This window comes from Chlamydotis macqueenii, chromosome 2 (assembly GCF_036417535.1).
Source record: "Chlamydotis macqueenii isolate bChlMac1 chromosome 2, bChlMac1.mat, whole genome shotgun sequence".
NCBI classification, from domain to species: Eukaryota; Metazoa; Chordata; class Aves; order Otidiformes; family Otididae; genus Chlamydotis; species Chlamydotis macqueenii.
This window is the reverse complement of record NC_141557.1, coordinates 139709746-139732311: the sequence shown is the minus strand read 5'-3', so window position 1 is coordinate 139732311 and position 22566 is coordinate 139709746. Positions and strand designations below refer to the sequence as shown.

The 22566-nt window shown below is 43.8% G+C and overlaps 1 protein-coding gene across 1 annotated transcript in view; it reads right to left on the bottom strand.

Moving 5' to 3' along the window:
• Window positions 1–22566, bottom strand: part of SDC2 (syndecan 2) — a 64054-nt gene that overhangs the window by 22899 nt on the left and 18589 nt on the right. The window lies entirely within an intron of this gene.

The window sequence follows — 22566 nt, the reverse complement described above, 5'->3', positions numbered from 1 at the left end:
CACACTGAACTGCAGGTCAATGTGAACTTTGCGGTAGCTAGCAGAATGTACTGCATGTGCCGACTTCTTTCTCCAGTCCATGAAAACGATCACAACTTAATTTATGCAGGTAACTACTTCCAACTTGTTGGGTGGTAGGTGGAAGCATACAGCTAAGGGATCAGTTTGTCCTCTGTCAGGAAAAGCACTGGTAAATCCCAAACCTGGTTAAATTAGGTCAGAAGCCATAATCTGTGCAGCCAAAAGGATAAATGGTACCACTGCTACTCTTTCCACTGGTATAGTCTTCTCAGATTGAGACAGCAAACACAGAAAGCATTGAGAGACTAGGTACATCCTTGTGAGATACCTCTTCGTATCCCAGACCCCCAAACAGTAAAACAACAAAGATGACTTTATTGCTGTTTCCAGGTGCCAACCTGTCTAACACCCACTCAGCTCACTGGTCTACAAGATTAAGCTGCTGGATTGGGCACTTTGATCCCATCTTACTTAACAGAATTTTTGCTACAAAGGCTTAGTGTTCATATCCTCTTTGATGCATACAAAGATAAGAAATGAGTTTACTTCAGATGGGATAAAACATCAGTCTAATAGCTTCTACTATAAAAGCAGTTGAGTGAAATCAGAGATACGGTGGCTTGTACAGGCTACGTGGCTTTGGGAACAGTCTTCTGTCTGGTATGCTGCCCTTCAGGCATGACTCCCCTCCTTCCACCAGGGAGAAGGAACTGGTGCATCACCACACAAGCCCGCCTGACTCCACAGCCAAAGAGAACAGACAAGTTGGGCTGGGAGGGGGGACAGCATCCTGTGTGCAGTGCCAGCCAACCTCCTAGCCAGATGGGGCCAAGGCAAGAAGAAAGGATGTTTCCTCCTGCCCTCCCTCCATCTTTGACTCTCCTGGTAGCTTCCTGGGGCTTGCAGTGCAGCATCAGACTGGGCAAGGGAACCAAGGGGACAATTTCTTCTGAAGACAAATACAACCCAGGGCTGCATTCAGAAACTAGGTGGATATACGGGGCAGAACTGCTAAAAAAAGAATTTGAACTACACTGTGAGGGATTTCTCCCCACATGGTTTTGCAACTGGCTGACCCAATATCAACTGCACAGCAAAAGAAAATGAGGCAGAGCCTCAGTGAGGGTGTCTGCTGTGAGCCTCCATACCTGCTGTAAGAGACTTCCACACAACGTAACAATTAACGTGCATTCACAATCCTGAGAAGAACCATCAGACATATATCTCCTCTTAAAAAAAACCCCACAAATGTACACAGAAAGCATCAAGCTGAAATCACGTAGTATAAGACCCACTAAAATGAAAGAGTTATTCCACAAGCAGTGCAAAGGCTGACACCTGATTTTCTACAGAGGTTCATCACCCCACCCCACAGCTCTCTTTCTATGATCTGTGCACATGGATGTGGTGGAACATGGATCAGACAACTCTGAAGATGAACATACAGGAATTTCTCAAAATAAAAGTTTCAACTGGAATTACATAAGGGACCACCTTCAAAGAGCACGTTACCTTTTTTTTTTGTTTAAAGTATGGTCAAGAAAGCTGCTGCTTTAATTGAAGGATTAGTGAACTGATAACATAATCTCTCCCAGTTATCATGAGTGGCTACCTCTAATGAAAACTGTCTGAAATAACCTTCATACTGATTACCTTCAGATGATGTTTTAAAAACAATACTCCATAAAACTAGAATCAAAATAATTACATTCATAATGAAGGTAGGGATAATTTACACTATATTTGATAAATTAGCTTCCCTTGGTTTAAAGGAAAGCAAGCCAGGTAAGTTGTTTGACAGCATTTTCAACAGTCATAGATCTGACTGAAGAGTGAAATACAATAAAGACTCTTAATGGTATTAAATATCTGTTAACAAAGAACAACCTTTTCTTTCTAGCATTCATACTTTAAATCAGAGTTCTGCTGAAGGGAACAAAGATTTCAGTATTTCTATAGCCAGACTCTGAATCTTCATTAAAACTGTCCCAGCACCATCAATACAAGGTTAGCAGCACCCTACAGTCTTTACTGCCTTATCAAAGCTCTAAGGCTTTTAAAAATCCATATGCCTACAAAACCTCCTGGAGCTGTTACACATTGAGGATTTCACAGCATTATTGACCTGGGCAGCCTCTTTATCCTCACTAAGTTATTTTAAGCAACTTTCTGCCAGCAAGCAAGTCTCTTTGTTAGGCTTTGTCTGTATCATTGCTAAAGCACTGCTTACAATACAGCACAAAATGGTGAGGTACTAAGCAGAAACCAAAAAGGGGTCTGTCAAGTTCCCTTTTTATTTCTTTTTTTTCCTCCACTTTCCTGATAGGCTTCTAATATCCTACAGATCACTGCCCTGCTGCCAGGAATCGGGCTATACACCTAAGCCACCTCCTGAGAGGGAGCAATGTGAATTCACAGCAGACAAAACAGACCAAATCCACTTATTTTTGGGATTATGCTATTTAACTTGCACATTTTCTTTCGCCTTGTTGGCACGCACACACACACACACACATATATATATATAGTAGAGAAGCAGAAGCTAGCAAGTGTATTTACCTACTGCATAAGAAAAGACATCACCTAGCTTGGGAGGTGAGGAAGGGGAGAAGAAAAAGAAAGGTAAATTTCTCATACTTCAAACTCAAAAAACAAACAATCTGCTTTATTCTTAAACCCTTATCAGATGAAGGTCTCCAGCTGGAGGACCATATTTCTGTGGCATGGTGGCATTTCTGAAGCAACCTTCTACCCAACACGTATCAGCACATATCAAAAACCAGTCTCATGGTCTTCTGCAACCTCATACCTGGAGGTATCAACTGAGAAGGCTAGTGCTAGCACAGCAGTCTTCCCTGGATGGCAACTTATGAAGAGCCACAGTCGAGCAGCTACATCCATGCTTCTTCTACGTTCCTACTTATCAAAAATATTTATGGGGTGATCCTGTTTGAGGAAGCAGCTCTTGCTCATCCTTTTCCTTTGAAGTTTCATATCCTGAAAGCTTGTGCTGCCAGTGGCCCATACTACTTGGTGTCATCAGAACTGCTGAGATCTACCCTGTTTTAATCCAAGGGCACACTAGAAAATGGACTCAACTGACAGCCCACACAGGCACAGAGAGATTTAGATTTGATACCAACTTCTGGTGTCACATGTGATAACTAGACTCTCAGTCGAGGGCCAAGGCATACAGAGGAAGCTGCCCAGGGAGAAGGGTAACATAAAGATTTAAACTGATATAAATTGAGTTCACAAAATCTCTGCTAGTGATATTTTATTTCTAGATGTTAGATCAACTTTCATATTTCCTTGTTTAACCTGTACCTTGTGGAGTGAATTGAAAGAACAGGTGTTTTCTAAGTTATCAATTCAGTACAGTTTGCAAGTACCACATCAACACCTTTTAAGCAATGTTTTACAGAAGCAACTAATTCAGCACTGGCACCTTTATGCTACTTAACATGGTTAAGTGTTGGCAAAAATAGTGGATACAATGGCTAAGTAACCTGTCAACCCTGAGTTATTCTAGATACAGCACAAATAAATTCCAGTTATCTGCACCTTATTTCTGACAGTTCTGCTTCAGAAATACAGCACATAATCTGCTCCACATAGCTGTCAATCAAATGGACAAATTCTTCTTAGGGTTCCATTGCAGACACATCCAAAGCAATTGCACTTTACAAGACTATCCCCAGATTAATAACAAAAGTTTAATTCAAACCACAGTTTTTTCTCTGCAAACAGTAAAAAAAGTGGCTACACTGACGGCATTAGAAAGCTTCTTAGCTCCCGTTTCTGTTGCCTTCAGTAAAAGGGTCACTTAGCTCTTGGAAACGGAACAAGCAAAAAGGGGTTTCATCAGCCTAAGTGTTACGGATGTCGGCTGCTTAATAGACCTGACCTCACACAAACCTGCTCACCTTCCTGGGTTCTCAGAGCTTAAAAAAATAAATCCGAGGACAAAGAGGGGAGGTGTAAAGACACTGCTTAGAGAGAACATACAGCAAAACATTCAGATTTGCCACAGCAAGACAAGACAAAATAGTTCTCCGACATTACTAGTACATTTGCATATGTGTATCTAAGAAACAGAGTGGTCAAGGACTGCTTCAAATGAGAGCAATGCAACGCAAAGCAACATTTTAATACGTGCATCTATACGGCTAGATAGAAGGATATGCCTGTAATGTGGTTTTAATAGAAAGTGTAGAGGAGTTTTCTGTTACACAATAATATTGTATTTAAGATCTTCCCAAATTAGACACTTTCATCAAGAATAAACCTCTCCTCACAAGGCAGGGGATGAAGTATGTAAATTCGGTTTTGTGATAAACATAGATGAGCAAATTAGATCAAGAACTTGTTGATAAACACAATTCTGCAAATGATAGAAATGGTAGCAGGGGAGAATATAAATGGCATATTGGGGAAGAGAATGGCAAGGAGACAATTTCAGTATGTTACATCATGGTAAACAGCATTTGTTTACTCCCTTTGACCAGATAAAAGAGATTAGGAATACACATTCATATGCCAGTTTCAATTGGCTTATCGAGATAAACTGGCACCCCAAGAGTTTGCTGTGCTGAAACTGCTCGCTTAACAGCCTGACAGAGCATGGGCCCTTCTGGAGACCGAAGGCCCAGGTCCAGCTCCTGGTAGGGGCTGCCCTTCCTCCATTAACTACGTGTGCGCACACGCAGGCCCGTGCTGCCGTCCCCCGGGGAAGCCTCTGATGGGCTGGGAGAGCAGATTACCACCGGCTTACGGCTCAGATATGCACCTTACGCAACCGAAAGGCTTAACAAGCCTCCATTTCATTCTTTTAAAATGAGTTTGAAGGGGAAAAAAAGAACAGTTACGAGGAAGTACACCAAAGTGTACCATAAGTGACCCATAAACTCAATGCAAAGCTGTGGGATATCGCCTCAGTTTTCAACTACCAGGGTGAAGGCAGTTAGGAGGCTCTGCCGACAGCCCTGTCCCCCATGAAGGCTGCCGGGAAGCCAGGACTCACAGTCTATTTTCTGCTCAAACACCATTTCCTTCTGTTTACAGTTTTAAATGGAAAGACCAGGCCATGCTCTGCAAGCCTAATACTCCTGAAATCTGCTTTGGAGGTCACTCCATTTTCCACGGCAGGCCATGGAGCAGGAGGGAGGGGGAAGGGTCTGTCCTATCTGCCCTGCCACCCATGACATCAGCGGTCACCGGGCCCTGGGGACGCCACCACTTCCCACACGGTCCAGCCACGCAGCAAATGGCGCTGGGAGCCAAAGGCAACCCTCTGGGCAAGCCATGGCCTGCCTTTACAGGCATTTTCCTCATTACTTTCCCAGTAGGGCTGGTTTAAGCAGCACGCCATTTGCATTCAGAGTGAAAACCTCGTTTTGTCATCAGAAAGCTGAGACGTTTCCAGCAAGCCGTCCCCAGGACTGGACATTAACCTCTCCCAGCCCATTTTGTGCCGGCTCTGCAGCAAGTCCAGCAAGCACTGGCCACCCAACAAGGCCTCGTTTTTTGAAACCCCATTTTGTATGGATGAAAGGGGGTTGTGCTGTTCCCCGCTCTGTGCTCATTACAGCCACAAAACAGAAAGCGCTTGGGTTTGTAACAGCCAACTTTAGTCCTTCAGCAGTTGCTGAAGCAAAGTATAAAAGTGGCACTTACAGATTTGACCACAAAACCGCAGCACATACAGTCTGTAGGCTGAGGGACAGGCTGCAATAGTACTGCTTTTTTGTCTTTTCTTTTTTAAACCAACACATAAGACTCAAATAAAGGGATCGTTTAGAATATCTCGCAGTACTTCACCTTATACTATCTTAGGAAAACAACTTAATATCCTATTATTGATTTATAATCAGGATATATATTATGCCAAGATATATAACATCCTATTATTGATTTATAATCAATATATAATCTTAGAGTAAAGCTCACGTTCACCACAGGAGTCACCAAGAGGAGCAAGCTTCTCGCTCACTCCCAAGTCTCACTGGATCATGCAGCTGAAGGTTTCATTTTTGCTGGAGAAGGCTGTCATTCGTGACATTATGCAGTGCTGAGGGAGCCAAACAGATTAAATGGACATCTGCCTTTTCAGTCTGCTCTAAAAGTGGTTTAATACCAAGCAGTGTTTAAACAGTAAAACTGTCTGCAATTGCTGCTCTATAATCTGTGAGTAATCAACCAGTCCCAAGGCTGAGCTTCCATGCAAGCAGCTGGAAAAATTTCCAGGGCACATACTCCTTTTTTATACCCCAATGCTAAAGAGGAATTAAACACAGATTCACTCTGCATTCACAGCGATCCTGGCACACGTCAAGTGTCAGGCTTATATTTTCAAAGCAGAGCACAGAACACAGCATGAAACCTCCAGTTATGGCAGCTATTTGCCATGTTATTTCCCCTCCAAATGTATTCTTGCAATAAATACCCCAAGGGCTTGCCAAAGGAAAGCAAGAGTATCCCATCAGAGTGCTCATCCTGCCACTCTTTGAAGCCTCAGCACCTCAGAAGAGAGTACAGGAGGCAGCTGTGGTCCCATGCCACCCATTGAGCTTGGCTGCTCCGGCTTGAAGCCGTCCTGAGCCACAGCATCACACTCGACATCTTCTTCAGATTTGTTGCTTGACGTTGTAATGACTGCGGGATTACGACTGTCATGTTGTGGATTGAAAGGCTTTCTTCTTTTAACAACGTAATCTGTGTTGACACGTTTTGGTTAAGATGTAAGTGCCCCTTGCTCTCACAGCTATGCAGACCCTGCCAGCAAAAGCTACACACATCAGCGGCTGACGTCCCTGCTCAAGAAAATGAAAGGCTGTCGTGGTTTTGTTTAGTGAGGGGGGCCTAAGGTGGTAGCTTCTGTAGGAAACTGCTAGAAGTCGCTCCCCTTTGTTCAGTGGACTCGGCCGGGCCTAGGGCAGACACGCTGCTGGCCAAGGCCGAGCTGATTGGTAGCAGAATGTTCCGTGATAACGCTTCTGTGATAACGTATTTAAGAAAGAGAAAACAGAAAAAAAAAGGGAGAAGATGTGAAGAAGCTGAGCGGGGGCAGAGGCGCAAAGGGGGAGGCGCAGGCCTCATGGGCCTTGCAGGCCTTACCCTCTGGCCTCTCGCCAGGCAGCCGACTGGGCCTGACTCGGCCCAGCCTGGCTGCAAGAAGTGGAAAGGAGATGAGAAGTGAATAAGATGTAAAAAAAAAGATCCTGAGAGACATCTACCAGCCTGTTGTGAGGAATGGCTGCAGACGCCAAGGTCAGTGAAGAAGGAGGGGGAGGAGTAATGCGGCTCCTGGCCAAGATTCCTCTGCAACTCGTGCTGAAGACCATGGTGGAGCGGGTTGTCCCCCTGCAGCCCATGGAGGTCCACGGAGGGATAGAAATCCACCTGCAGCCCGTGAAGGACCCCACGCTGGAGCAGGTGGAGGCCTGAAGGAGGCTGTGGCCCATGGAGGGCCCGCTGGGACAGCTGTTCTAGAGGGACTGCACCCGTGGAAGAGATGACCCACGCCGGAGCAGTTCCACGAAGGACGGTGGCCCGTGAGAGGGACCCCACGATGGAGCAGGGGAGGAATGTGAGGAGTTCTTCCCCCGACCATGAAGCAGCGGCGTGAAACAACATGTGATGAACTGACTGCAACCCCCATTCCCTCTTCCCCCCTGTGCCGCTCAGGGAGGGGAAGGTAGTAGAGATAATGTTAAGCCCAGGAAGAGGGAGGGGTGGGGGGAGGTTATCTTGTTCTCTGTCTCATTATCCTGCTGTTTATAGTAATAAATGAATAGTTTTTTCCCCAAGTCGAGTCTGTTTTGCCCGTGACGGTAACTTTAAGGATTTCTCCCTGTCCTTATCTCAAACCTCAAGCCATTTTTCTTATATTTTCTCTCCCTGTTCTCTTGGAAGGTGGAGGGAGTGAGAGAGAGACTGCGTAGTCTGGTCCTGATCAGGGCTGAACTACGACAAAGGCGTTTCCATTTAAGCAAGGCAAGGCCAAGAAGGAGACATGAGCACTCTGGCCCAGGCATGGTATTCGAGTTGCAGTAAAGCCAGAGCTAAAGACAGGTAGCTCCCGGAAGCTCAGCGCACCTTGCGACGGGATCACACCCAGATTACCTCGCATCCCCAGCTGGGCATTGATAGGCCCAGGCCATCCCTCTTATGCAAGAGATGGCTTCCAGAGTGGATTAATGCTGAACCTTTTCATGTTCATTTATTCTGTCCTGTATAAGTTGTTGCACAGTGCTCTCTGACATGGTATATAAAGAATATGACCGACATCCATCATCTGTTCTCCCTCTCATCCCCTCCCTAAAACCAAGATTTCACATGGCAGCAGCCCTTTCTTCATCTGGAGTGGTCAGACAGGTTGTTTCACAAATGCACAAGTTATATCATTCAATTTAGATTCAGCAAAAGTGAAATCAATTCTCCGTAACAGGGATATCAGTGGCTGATTTCACACTTCTCAGCTGACAATTACTTTAAAAGCAAGTCCAGCCCCACATATTTATTTATCAATGAATTCTGAGCTTCTAGCAAGCACCCAGTATGGTGGCTGGTCAGGACAAGGAGCCCAGCAGAAGTGCAACACTCCTTGCAGCACCTAGTGCTCAGCTCTGCTGCCAACTGCAGCCACCCAAGCTCGACCGTACCTCTTGCATGGGCTGGGGTCTTCAGCTGGCCTGGTGAAAGTGCCATGGCCTAAACCACAATGCCAGCCTTGGGTGAAACCGAAGGTATTTTTCCAATGTTATGTGCATCCACTCCTACTCTTTGTGTCCCTCTCTGCTTGGCACAGGGAGGCAAAGGATCAAAGTGAGTCCTCAAAGAGTCACATGCACTTTCCTTTCTCTCTCAATATCTCTATGCAATTATCATAATCACTACAAATAGACTTCACTAGTAATTTTGAACCCACTGGCCTCATGCTGGATTATCAAATTCAGGGCTTTAATACAGTGGCACTCTCAGATGAGACTAAGGAGATGGGAAGACAGAAACACACTGTATTTCAGGCACCTAACTTTACTTTAATTCACAGAGGCTAAATTTAGGACCAAAAGGTCCTTCTGTAGATCAATGGAGACAAATAGGCTTCTCCAAAGGGCTGATCACAGTCCTGATTTTATATTTCTGAATTCAGACTCCTCAGTTAACAGTTAACAGCTGAATAGTCCTTCCAACACATGTTAAGCAAGGGACTCAGTCTCTGACTGAAATGGCACCTATAAGGTCAGGTTCCAGTAGGTCTGAATGAGTTTTGGAATAAAACAGTAGAGAGGCACACTGCAAAGCCAGCAGATCTTCTGCATTTTCCAAGGGAACTATCACTGACAACAGCACATTTATGAGACTCGGAAAGAAACCTCAGTATCTCAGTGCTGCCATAAGCTGTGCTGAAAAAAAAAAACCCAAACCCCAAGACTTCCAGCTGCAGATCCATACTTTTGGAGCTGACGGTTCCAATAAGAGACCTCTGTTTATCTGTAATGACACAGTATAACCCAACCAAGTAGGTGACTCGTCGCTGGACTGGGACAGGGAGTACTCATTTCTCTGGACCCTTTATAAAGAAGGAAAAAAAAAGCAACTGCAGCATAATTCCTGACTGCAGAGTTCTTTCAGCAAGAAGAGGCTGTATGTCTCCAGCCATGTACAAGAGCAGCTGTTTCAGCTCTGAGGTATATAAGCACCACACATCACTGTCATGCAACTAAATGTGTGGACTTGGCTGTATAGAAAACTAATTCTGCTGGCTAATCAGCACAGTAGCAAAAAAATTCTTCAAGGTAAACTTTTTACCTCTTCTTATGCCGCTTATAGTCACTTGATGACTGCTATGAAAGTTATATTGTTCCGCACTCAAGAGCACTGCAACTCTCCTCTAGCCACTAACTCTACCCTGTACAGTCATTAAGTGAATGGTAAAACGTATCAGATCCTTTCTCAGTGCCATACAATGTGTACAGGAGAATGCACACTGAACATAAATGCTTTAGAAACGAGATCTTCCACATGTCACTTTGAGGAATGAAAACCAAAGGAGTAGCTGCATTGCGATAGAGTAATCAAAACCCACAAGACACACAACTATTCAGACGTGTGCTATCTCAGAAGGATGTAATAGTTTGTAAAACCTATTGACTGTGTATTTTACTTTATTTTCTCATGCACAATGAGAATGAAGTGTAATCTATTAAGGCTTAAAATTAAACATCCCATATCTATCACACAATGAGACAGGAACCAGTCAAATCAGTTCAAAATTCATAGTTCTCTTCTATGTAAATTTAGCTTCATTCCTAAAATCAACAGAGGCAGTAAGCCTGGCATCCAAATGCAAGTAAGACAGCCTCTTGAAATTCTGCAGCACAGTTAGCATTAGAAATCTCCCAGGTGTGAAATGAGAAACTAATGGAGTTTGCTAGCAGTGAAAAGAATCAAACTTGAATTGCACAGCAGGAAACTGCTGCCGTTAAGCATGCTGATTATCATTTTAGCAACATTGTACCTACTAAACAGTTCACGGACCATAAGTATATGTAATGCTCTTCAATAAGAGCATTGTATACCTATCAATTACAGAGTAGCAGAAAAAATGACCAAGGGCCAAGGTGTAAATGTGACATGTGCTTGTGTTAAAAAGTGCTTGAAATTTCTGGTAATTATGCACCTAGTCTACCTACAGACAATAAGAACCTATTCCTTCAGCATAAAACAGCACTCCAGTTCCTAGTCCTGTGTCACCTTCTTCTCTTTCGAGCCAGGCTACTGATAAATGCCCACACAGTACGAAAGCCCCCTAAGGATACCTGCATATAATGTGCTTACAGACAATGGTGTCCTGGTCAGCAAGATGAAATTACCTTACAGTGGCTTAGAAAACCTTCCAAGAGGGACATACTGTCCTAATGTAATAGGAGGCTGTGGGAACAAACAAGCCGAGAACAAAACAAGACAATTATACAAAAGCAACTTCCCAGCTAATGTCTCAGAGGCAATTACAGGATATCAGCGTGCTTCCTGGCCCCAAGCTGAAGTACCATCGCTGTTTGTCAGCGATAGGGGAAAAGGAAAAGAGAAAAAGCACAAACAAGCATGGAGAATCTAAAACCCATTCCTGGAGAGCCCCAGCTGTCCAGAGAGCCATGCTTAAAATGAGGGATTCGGCTCTAAAGACACCTACTTTTACGTAGGCATTTGCCTTGAGCTCAGTGTCCAAAATCCGATTTTAATCAGCAGAAATCTAGTCACTGCAGCGAGGGGTGCCCTGTTGAGCTTCCTAAACACAGGCACATAGCACCGCTTGGGACACCTTGAGCACCCTGTCTTGTCCCCAGCTCCTGCTCCAGAAGGACACCTGCGTCCTGCAGATCCCGTCACACCTTTCAGTGCTGTGCAGACCTCCCCAGTGCCAAAGGTATCTCAAATGGCACAAAAAGTCAAGATCATAGAATCATAGAATAGTAAGGGTTGGACTCGTGAAACCCCACCTCATCATTTGTCTTTGTCCCACGCAGGGAGGGCAGAAGTTGCAGGCAGAAAGGGAAGGGTGTCTCCAAATCAGGGACTGGTCTGTGGCATAGAAGACAAAGGACCCTGAATGAAGGCTGCACAGATGTCTGAAACACTTGAACGCTCAGCTTTGTAACCTCAGCAAACACTCCCTATACACAGGTATCAAATATAACACAAGTGAAGCCTGGCTTATCACCCTTCAGTGACAGTAACTCCAGCACAGCAGGGCAAGCTCTGGAGAGCACTCTGAGAGTCACTCAACAGGTCTTAGAATTATAGAATAGTTTGGGTTGGAAGGGACTGTTAAAGGCCACCTAGTCCAACCCCCCTGCAAGGAGCAGGAACATCTTTGACTAGACCAGCTTGCTCAGAGCCTCATCCAACCTGGCCTTGAACGTTTCCAGGGATGGGGCTTCCACCACCTCTCTGAGCAACCTGTTCCAGTGTTCCACCACCCTCATTGTGAAAAAAAAATTCCTGCTGTCTAGTCTGAATCTACCTCCTTCTGTTTTATTCCTTGTTCTTTCACAACAGGCCCTGCTAAAGAGTTTCTGCCCATCTTTCCTGTAGGCCCCCTTTAAGTACTGGCAGACCACTATAAGGTCTCCCCAGAGCCTCCTCTTCTCCAGGCTGAACAGCCCCAACTCTCTCAGCCTGTCCTCATAGGAGAGGTGCTCCAGCCCTCTGATCATCTTCATCGCCCCTCCTCTGGACTCACTCCAACAGGACCATGTCCTTCTTATGTTGGGGGCTCCAGAACTGGACGCAGTACTCCAGGTGGAGTCTCACCACAGCAGAGTAGAGGGGCAGAATCACCTCCCTTAACCTGCTGGCCATGCTTCTTCTGATGCAGCCCAGGATGCAGTTGGCTTTCTGGGCTGCAAGCGTACATTGCTGGCTCATGTTGAGCTTCTCATCCACCAAGTCCTTCTCCTCAGGGCTGGTCTCAATGCGTTCTCCGGCCAGCCTATATTTGCGCCTGGGAATGCCCCAATTCATGTGCAGATCTTCTAGAATCCCCATACACCACCTAGAAGCTCCTTGGATGACGATGTCCAGGCCAAACTCCCATATGCTTCTCACAACAGCAGATGTCAACACAGACTTCTGTATCCCATGTACGCAAGATGATTATACAGGACACAAGAACTACACTCAAGAATTTTTTCTCTCAAGTTGCCTTTTTTAACTAAAAATGCCAAGCAGAGAAAAAGAAAGTTTCCAAACTTTCAAAGCTAATTTAAATAACCTGTTGCTCGTAGAAATTAGAATAACGCTTATGTCTTTGTAACACAAATATATTAAACAGTTTTTCTAATAACTAGAAAACCAAGAATCCCAATCTTTGCATTTCTCACTACAGCTTAGAGTTGGTTAAACTGGTTCCTCTTGCTGCTGTGGCAAAGAAAGACCCTGAGAACTGGCAACACCTCCTGCACCAGTGAAGGAGCAGGTCTAAGCTGTGCAGCACTCTCTTGAGCTCTCCTACACATCACTAAGTTCTGCTCTTCCCCTGCCTCCTCCAACACATCCATGTCAGAGGCTGTGGGACCGCAGGGCTCTACAGCAGCCACAGCTTATTCTGGAAGAAACAATCCTCCTCCCCTTTGCCACGGTGAAAAACTAATGAGGGCACAGTGGGAAAGAGGAGGGCACCTTTCTCACCAGGTTTGTGCTGTCCTGGCTCCGCAGTGAGAGATCGGTATTTTCACCAGCCCTGGGCTCCAAAACTACATAGAAAATCATTTTCAGTCTTAAGCCTGTCGACACAGGCATGGGATCAAAAGATGTCACGTTAGTCGTACCTACAGCATAAAAGCTGGAGAAAATATTCTGATTGGGAGCAAGCTTTACTATCAGTCCAGCGCACGTATCTATGAGGTGGTTTGCACAGATTCACATGTAGCTTTTCAGCAGTTCTCAGCCACATGGTCCCTTTGAAAAATGAAGGTAAGTCTTCAAAGGTCATTAAAAAGGATTTGCAGGCTGCAATCCTGAACTGGATCTTACATTAGACAGGTGGTTGAAGACAGCAAAGTGAAGCATTACCAGCTGCCTGTGCTAAAACACCTGTAGATCTTCCACTTCCAAAGTTTCTCATTGTAGAGATCACCAGCCAGATTTATACAGCGATCAGCAGAACATCTCGTTCTTTCTTCAAGGCCCGAAAGACAGGTCCCGGCAGGATTTGCAAAGGCTGACACACACTATTACGGATGTTTCCCTCTTGGCTGGATTAAGCCAGAAATTGGCCAGGCAGGGGAGTTGATAGTAGCTCTCCACTCCTCATCATGGTGTTGATGAAAGCTCCACATAAAGCTTCCAAAATAAATGCTACTACGACATTTTTAGGGTGTAGGCACACCCCAAAACCTCATAAACCAACAAGAGGGCTTTTGTTCTCTTGACTGAAGGCCAAGCATTCCAGAGCACTCCACTGAAAGCTAACCAGAAAGGCTACCTATTTCCTTCCTTCCCAGGCTCAGAAAACACTAGCAACGCTATTTTTCTTCAACCATAAATCAGACTGCCCACTAACACACTGCAACACGGTGTGTAGAATGTAATTTGTATGGTCAGTCAAAAAATAATAAATAAATGCATGACTGTACTCCATACTGCATTCACTTCTGTTAAAAAATTACAGTAATTCTAAAGGAGATAAAAGGACAATTTTAGGAAAAAAAAAATAAAGCTCTATACATCAGACACACACATACAAAAACCTCACAAAATCCAGCCACCACCAAGGAAGGACAAGTCCCAGATTTTAATTTCTTTACATGTTTGAGATCTATGATTAAGTTAAACATAGTAGCAATTAACTTTTGTGCAAGGAACATGTAAGCTTTACTGCACATACAATTAGAAAGCCTTGACAGCTTCCTACAGAACAGGCATTCCCACGGGGGCTTTTAATTTATTTTAAATACAAGTACTTCTTGTGAGGAACAGAAAACAATACACAAACTCCTCACAACAGCTTGTGGATCACAACATGGGCTGTGGGGGACACAGCAACTTTCTAAATATCTACCCGATTTAGCAAACTTGCATATACTTCTAATTTTCCTTGATTTTCACATGAAGCGTAGTTGCTGCAATAACAAGTCACAGGTAACTAGAAGTCATTAAGCTGCACACTCTACATATGTTCTGTCCTTTTAAAGCAGAAAACACATTCCCAGTTCAAACTTGCTCAATGAATTCTATTATCTGGGCCTGAAATTTTTCCTGTGTGAAGTGAGACATCATCTAAATGTTTCTCTGCTTTCAAATACACAGGCCAGATTTGTCTGCGTCTTACTGATACTGCCTTGAATCAGTATTAAATGTCTCTTACTTTAGGAAGGATTAAGCATTATTTTCAAATTCAATACAGCATAAGTACTATGCATAAATTTATACTTACTTATTTGGAGATAACTTTCCCCAATAGCAAAACCCTGCCGCTGCTTCTGTCAACAGGAAAAGGCGACCTTTACTTTCTTGGAACTACTGCCTGAGAGATGTCCCCTCTTCAGCATCTGTAATGAAACCCACCTTCTGTGGGTTGAACCCACAGCACAGGTAATATTACTGCCCTTAGAAGAAGCAACCTTAAATTATGGAAACCTGTTCCTGATCATTACTGATGAGAGGAAAAAGAAAAGTTTAGCTAAATTCAGGCTTTAGCTTATTCCTCTAAGGTTATAGGTTGCTGAAACAATGAAGCGAAACCAGAGAGGTCCCCCCCCCACTTCAGAAATAATTAAATCACATTAGGAAAAAAAAAAAAAAGAAAAAAAATAGAGCGGAGGTAGCCTACAAACCTGTCTTTTATATTGGACACTAATTGAAAAAGATACAAAACCAAATAAGTTTAGGAAAACATTAACCTTAATTACACTGTGAAAATCCATGGTCGTTAAACAATCATCCACATCTGATACTTACCTTATTATGTGCTTTAAGTAAAACTGAGTATCTAGCTCAAGGGAATCCCTGCTTAAAAATTAAACATCAGTAAACTGAAGCACAATAAGCCTCCACGATTTAAAGGCAATACTCTTAAGTACAGTTATGAAAGAAAAGTCGCACTACAGCGTCTCATTTGAGATAGATACACCATTAGAGGACCGAATCTATTAGCAGAGAACGCAGCGATTCCTGCCAAGCTGTTTGATAGAAACCAGGCACTGATATAACCTAATCTGTACAACTTCCCATTAGCAATACCACTTCCTAAAAGGAAGGCATTAAGGTTGAAGGGCTCTCACAGTAGCTACCGCAATTCACTACATAGAGAAAAGCAAATGTAGCAGAATTACTTTTCTAAAAGGTAAAATGGTCATCTTGAGATGTCTTTCCCAATCAGAGTTATTTAATGCTTCTTACCAGAGACGGACTTGTAGCATGCTATAGAATTTGCAAGTAATTTAGTTATTTACTTTTCACAGGCGCTCAAATTGGACTTGTTATCCAGTCACCCTCCCTCTACCTTAGCTCTTGGCTGTGCTGAAGGCAACACTGCTGTCACTTTGGGTTTAGATAAAGAGACCTCAGTGCTCACTCAGTGCTGTGGCAAGAAATAGTCTGACACAGCACGGATCTGTATTTTTATCTCTCTGCAATCTCGTTGAAGACTACAGCTTTCTTTTACACGGCTGAAGGATCAAGTTTTAGCAAGGAGGCCGTAACAGTGAGCTCTTAGTACTCACCTCTCTTGAAACTCAGATTACCAGGAAAAAATGCTCCCTCTTATTACCTTTTTATTATGAAATAGCTATTCATAGATTCCTGAAATACCTGCAATTCTTTTCATTCACTACGAAGAAACTCTTATACAGCTTAATGAATTGCAGAAACATTATGCACTAACAAAGGCAAGATGCTTCAAGAAACAAGATGAATGTTCATTCAGTATTGTACAACACTGAAGAAAGTGACATAGGAAGTAAATGACGTAAAAAAAGGGTAAACTTTTATAAAATTTTTCCACAGAATATATGTAAAGGATATAAAACCAGAAAAAAAAATCACTTTATAATGCATACAGTTTCTAAAATTGGGCAGTTTAAGGCGAGTCATGGGAAGAGAATGACAATACAAGTCTATGGTAAAATACTGTTGTTTCCACATAAACATGTCATAAACTATAAATCATGCTTTCCTTGTCCGGTTCTTCAAAAGGCTGGCAAAGCAGAGTGAGGTGACACACTAGCAGAAACCCCACACTGCAGATTACACCATGTTTTCAAACTCACACAACACCTTTTTTGAGGTGTGCTGCCTTGGCGTATCAGAGAGGAGAGAGGTCCAAAGCTGAAGCTTCAACATGGAAAAGAGGGGGGAAAAAAACTCCTGCATACTTCACTTTTATCAGCATTACTGAAGCAGGTGTCACACACCTTAAGGGACAAATACAGGTCATATCAACTGCTGGCACCAGCCAAGTCACTGCACCAGTATGATTTGGAAACCTGCTTCCCCAAGAGCCATGCATGAGGCACGGCTGCTGAAATTTCAGTCAAATGAAACAGAGCTGCCAAAAAGGAAAAACACTTTGCCATGCAGCCCACACCATTTTCTTCTGCTTTTCCAAGACACCACTCTCCCTTTGCTGCTAGCGAGGCAACGTCAGGAGGAAACCAGCCCTCCATCACCAGACAGACTCGTCCATGGGAGAAGCAGGTACCAAAACGAGCACCTCGCACACCCAGACCAGGATTTGCCGTTTCATGTGTGAGCATCCAGTGCAGGTCGCTGCCTGCCGGTTACTCCTCAAATGGGAGGAAGGCCTCATTCACAGAGAGCAAAGGAGGACTCATCACCTGAGCTCTGAGGCTGAAGTGGTACGAGAAAGATGGAGAGAGAAAGAAAGGAAGGAAAGGATACTCTAGGGCATGTGTAATAATAGTGTAATAGCCCAGTACAGCTTCTCTTCAGCAGAATACCTCAAATTTTACAGTAGCAAAGATAAGTGACATAAAGGTTGAGTAACTGCAGAAACAAAACATGATGAATAAAACTGTGATTGCAGAAAGGCAGCTTTTCATCGCTAATACATCTCAAGCGGATAAATTATGGTGAAAGTCCTAATACGTGGAAATTCAGCCACCTGGGAATTCAAACAGTTAGTGGTCAGATCTATTTTTAAACACCTTCATCTGCCAAGCCTAATGGCCGAGCTGGAAGGATTTGGCTTTGCCAAATCCTCCGGAATGGAGAACTGACTACAGGCTTTGGAGGTACCACCTTACTGCACTCACCGCAGGGTACCTGCCTACAAATCCTGCCGGCTCCCCAGTCTAGGGGCAGAGCAACTGGCTTTGGGTTACACAGGAGTGAGCACAGTTTCAAGCAAAGTACCCCACCCCAATAAACCAGTCCTCATCTGTGCCTGATCTATATGGGACATGGTACCAAAGCTTCTCTGGCAGGAAACAAAGAACAGAATCAGAAATATAAATGACTTCCAGGAATAGCAAGTATGTAAGAGCAGAATTAAGGTCTCAGTCCATGTGTGACGTGTGGCATCAACCCTGGAGGGCTCAACTCTGCAATCTTGCTGAGGTTCACGAGCATAATCTCTGCTAGACCAGGGCATATATCTGGTACAAGCTGGCCAACTCAACATCAGACCAAAGACTAAAGTCTACATCTGCAGATTCCCAAGTGCTACAGCGCAATTCCACCCCTTGCAAACATCCACAGCTTGTGCCATGCAGAGCATCCCCAAGCAGAAGCAAGGTGGTGGCCATCCAACAGCCTGGGCTTCAGCCAGGCCTGGGCTGCAGCTCCAGAGACAGGCAAGAGGCCGTGGGCTTGTCCTTACACTGCCTAGTAGTTTGAGTTTGGGGTGGGGGGAGGATTTGGGAGGAGAGAAGACCAGGCAACTGCCAGTTACCAAGTAAGAAAAACAAGAGTGCTTCACAAATAAGTCTGCAAGGAGACCTTGGAATGGAAAGTATTACTTAACCAAAATGGGGACATTGCACACACATTGTGCTTCAGTCACACTCAGGAATGACAGGTAACAGAATTACACAGGCAATAGCAACCACTGCTTTCCTTCACGTGAGGCACAGAAGAAACACCCTTTCTTCCAGTTAGCATGGTGAAAACTTGTCAAGACTCACAGACTTCTGCCATTTCAACTCCCTCTCCGAAGGGTTGACTAAAATAAGTGAGTCACTTGTACAGGACTCTTCTGGAGTTACTGATTTTTTCCACTGAGACAATTTCATGCTTGTCTGCAGTGATCTGCATCCCCCCCTCTCAGCTGCATTCCTATCTTTAATTGCCAAACACTGCACATAAATAGCCTTTGGTATACATGATTTGATTAATTTTTTTATTTTTTAAAAGAAACAGCGGTTCCTAGGACAAACTTGCAAGGCAGCTATGTAGGCTGCTGCTCCCAATGCAACGATTGGTGGGGTTTGCTTCCTTCTGAGACATGGTACTGCATAAAGCAACCTGTGCAGTGTTCGTCTAAGTATTCACACCATTTGGCGCTTACGCTGAATTTCGTACCATTCCTTCCTCCCTCCAGAGCACTAAAATTGACTACATTATTTTATAAGTTCATAAACAAATAAACAGATCTCCAGCAGACAAGAGCATGCTTTGGCGTGTCTTGACTCAATCCAAATCAGTGAAATCACTTGGTGGAGCATTTCAACAGAGCCAATAAACCCTCAAAGGAACACACTGGGTCAATTTTGGCTCCGGGCTCTGCTAGCATTTTTGGATTAGGGCTTCCCAAAACCTGTGACTCCAAGCTCAGACCTCCACCAGATACCCTCACGCATGCCTCACTTTATGCGGAAGGAGGAGTCCCATCAGGCACCCCATTTGGGTTTGCCCAGTGTGCTTAGCTTGGAGCATGTGCTTAAGTCATGGATTGCATCTGATTTGCTTTTTTTTTTTTTTCCCCTAATCCATGCTGTAAAGGACTTCTTTGAAAATATAAGTTTTCTTCATTTTTTTTTAATTTACAACTCTAAAGTACTTTAGGGGACCATACAAGTATGTGCTTGTACTTTAAACCCCTACGATCTTTTTATTTTGGACTACTGAAAATTAAGAGGTTCTAGAAAATTAGGTAGATGCAAGAGTAACAAAGAATAACACGTGTGATCCATCTAACCTGAATATCAACACCAGCTTCCCTAGACAGCATCTATTGCACGTATCTAACAAATGAGGTCCAGCTGGAGCCCAGCTTATACCTGTCACAACACAAACTCTATCACAGTTGCATAAAGTTTTATTTAAAGGTCGACAATCGCCAGAAGCTGAAGAGAGCGAACTGAGGCGATGGATCAACCACTGTTTAGTGTTATGCAACCAAAACACTTTCTTCTGCAGCATCTAGTTATAAGAAAAATGGAAACTGAGGTTGTCCTAAATCCCAGGAAAAAAAAAAGATTATCATCCAGCAGAACAAAGTACACGCACTAACAGATGTTGACTGCTGCAACAAAAAATTGCTGCCAGCTTGACCTCTCTGCCTTGATGACTGAAATCCTCAAGGCTTCTGATTTAGCTGGGCTTCAGCTACTGAAGCCATGTGACCGAGCCGCGGCCCCTAGCCCATAGGCAGACCCCAGGAAGCACTCATCCCACATGGCCATCACACACCAAGGGCAGGGCAGTCCACACCCTCAGCTACAGCAGAAGGAAAAGGTCAATGGGGCAACCACACGGAGACCATGCAGCAGCGTGGGGGTCCCAGCCATACGCCCACTCCTCCTCCTTCCCAGCAAGGACACAGCTGGCAGCAGACCTGGGTAGCTTCCAAGCCACCCCAGCCCTCCTCCACCTCTGCAAAAGTGCCACAGGGGGCTTGGGGCACCAGCCCCACAGGAGTTGGCAGTGCGGCTGAGGCAGGAGGGCTTCCCACCCCTCTGCTGGCACTAGGGACATACTTGGGAAATTAAGATGGCCACACTTCTCTGAATGCCTTCCTCCCACTGGTTCAAGCATCCACTTCATTTAGGGATTAATCTCCTCAAGCTGTAAGCATGAAACAGTCAACACTTCTCTGCATCCATCAGAATCACTGATAGATACCTAGCATGACTTTCCTAAATAAATGAAGTTCTGCCAAATCAATGTCCTACGTGCACACAGATACAGCAACAAAAATGGCTTGGAAGAGGGGTGAAGAGAGCTGTCAGCAAGTAAGAAACTATTTTTTTTTAAGAATCACTTTGGTGTAGCCTATTAAAAAAAAAAAATCTCTTTTGAAAGGCATCATAATGAATGAAAAGTTTTTTGTGCTTGTCACTCTGCACCCATACAGGACTGACTTCAAAGCATCTCCTCTCTTTGCTGAGAAGCCAGTTAAACTTATACCTTTCTCTGATATACCATATTTATTTTCATTACTCAATGTTTATTCCTCTGAAAATCAAAGTAGTAGAGAAATAGATGTGTATGTATCTATTATCAAAACAAGTAACAGGTCAGCTTCCTTTGTCATGCTTTCACTCCATAAGAAAAACACCACCACCTTTCTGTATTCCACTTTCTACCTGAGAATATTGCATCCTTCAGTGTCTCCAAAACGACAGCTTTCTTTTTTGTATGCTGGAGTAAGATCTCCAATTACTACAACACAAACCTCACTCAAGTTGATGGCATTTGCTCAGATACAATCAAGAGTAAAAGGAAGAGTATCCCAAATTCCTTAATGGAAATCAAGAAATACTTTAGAAAATTTTGCTCAGAAGCAGACGTGGAAAAGTTTGCTATTAACATTAGCTTCTTTGTGCTGCAGTTCTTGAATATCCAACAGTAAACACATCTTGATCCCAACTCTCCATTTTTGGAGCAAGTAACAAGTAACATTGATGTGATGGTGAGGAAGGAACAAGTACTAGTTTGTGGGAAAGAAGAAAGGAAGAAAAATACATCACATAGCATTTATATAGTTTACAAAACTGCTTTTTCCTACACAAATTCAGAACATAATAATTTTCCGTAAAGCTTACCAGCAAAGTTGAGGTCTGTTAATTTCCTTTCCTTTAAGATGCAAGTCTTTGCTTTGCATTCAACCAAGACAACGTCAAGTTAAGTTTCCCCATAACTTAACTGGCTGCCAAGTCAGCCTTTACTTAGCCAAAAGCAGAAGGGTCCCTGGGTACCCCAGGGAGGCTACCAAGCTGCATGCGTCATCCCAAAGGCGCCCTTCCCACCAGGCGCAGGACGGAAGAGTCCAAGTCAGGAACAAGCACGGGAGTGCAGGCACCACAGCCCCGACACCAATGCTCACCCACGGCACGCTCAAAGGAGCTGTTGCCATTTACTGTACTGCATGGATGCCTGCTAGCTATAGGATGAATTATGCATTTGGGATAGCACCAGTTTCTATTTTTGCGACACTCAGATGGCCATGTGCAGCTGGAGGACTGAACTCTTATTTTCTTCAGAGCAAGAAACTTAAAATAAGTTTGCTGCCTGAGGGTGGGAAAGCAGCTCATGCTATAAAACAAGAACCTTTTCACTTTGTTACCAGAGTTTCTAATTTAATGTAACTGGGGTAATGGGTAGCCAATTTTAAGCGGGTGATTTGGTTTAAATATTAACTTGGGTGGTACATAAGGCTTAATTCAAAGGGTAAGTTCAGCTGCATAGCAACAGTTTACAAAACAAGTGTAAGGCAGCGGAGAACTACATTGTAATTACATCCTTAAAAGTTACTTTTACAAAGTTTCATATGCTGTGGTCTCTTTAAAAAAAAATAAATAAAACCTCACATAGAACACGCTGACTGAAATGGAAATTAATACACTATCTAGTGTTCCTTACACAAAATTGCTAAGGAGTGTTGATGTTTTTAAATGGTAAAAGCATATAACTAAATCTGACTCCATAATCCAGACAGATCATGCTGATGCATGGAAATCCCTGAACTGCTAGGCAACAGAAACTTTACATTTGAAAAAGTAAAGTCCCTAACTTGTTTTGATTCCCCAAGGCAATTCTGCAGCAAACCGCCACTTAATGCATCAGCCAAGTAGCACT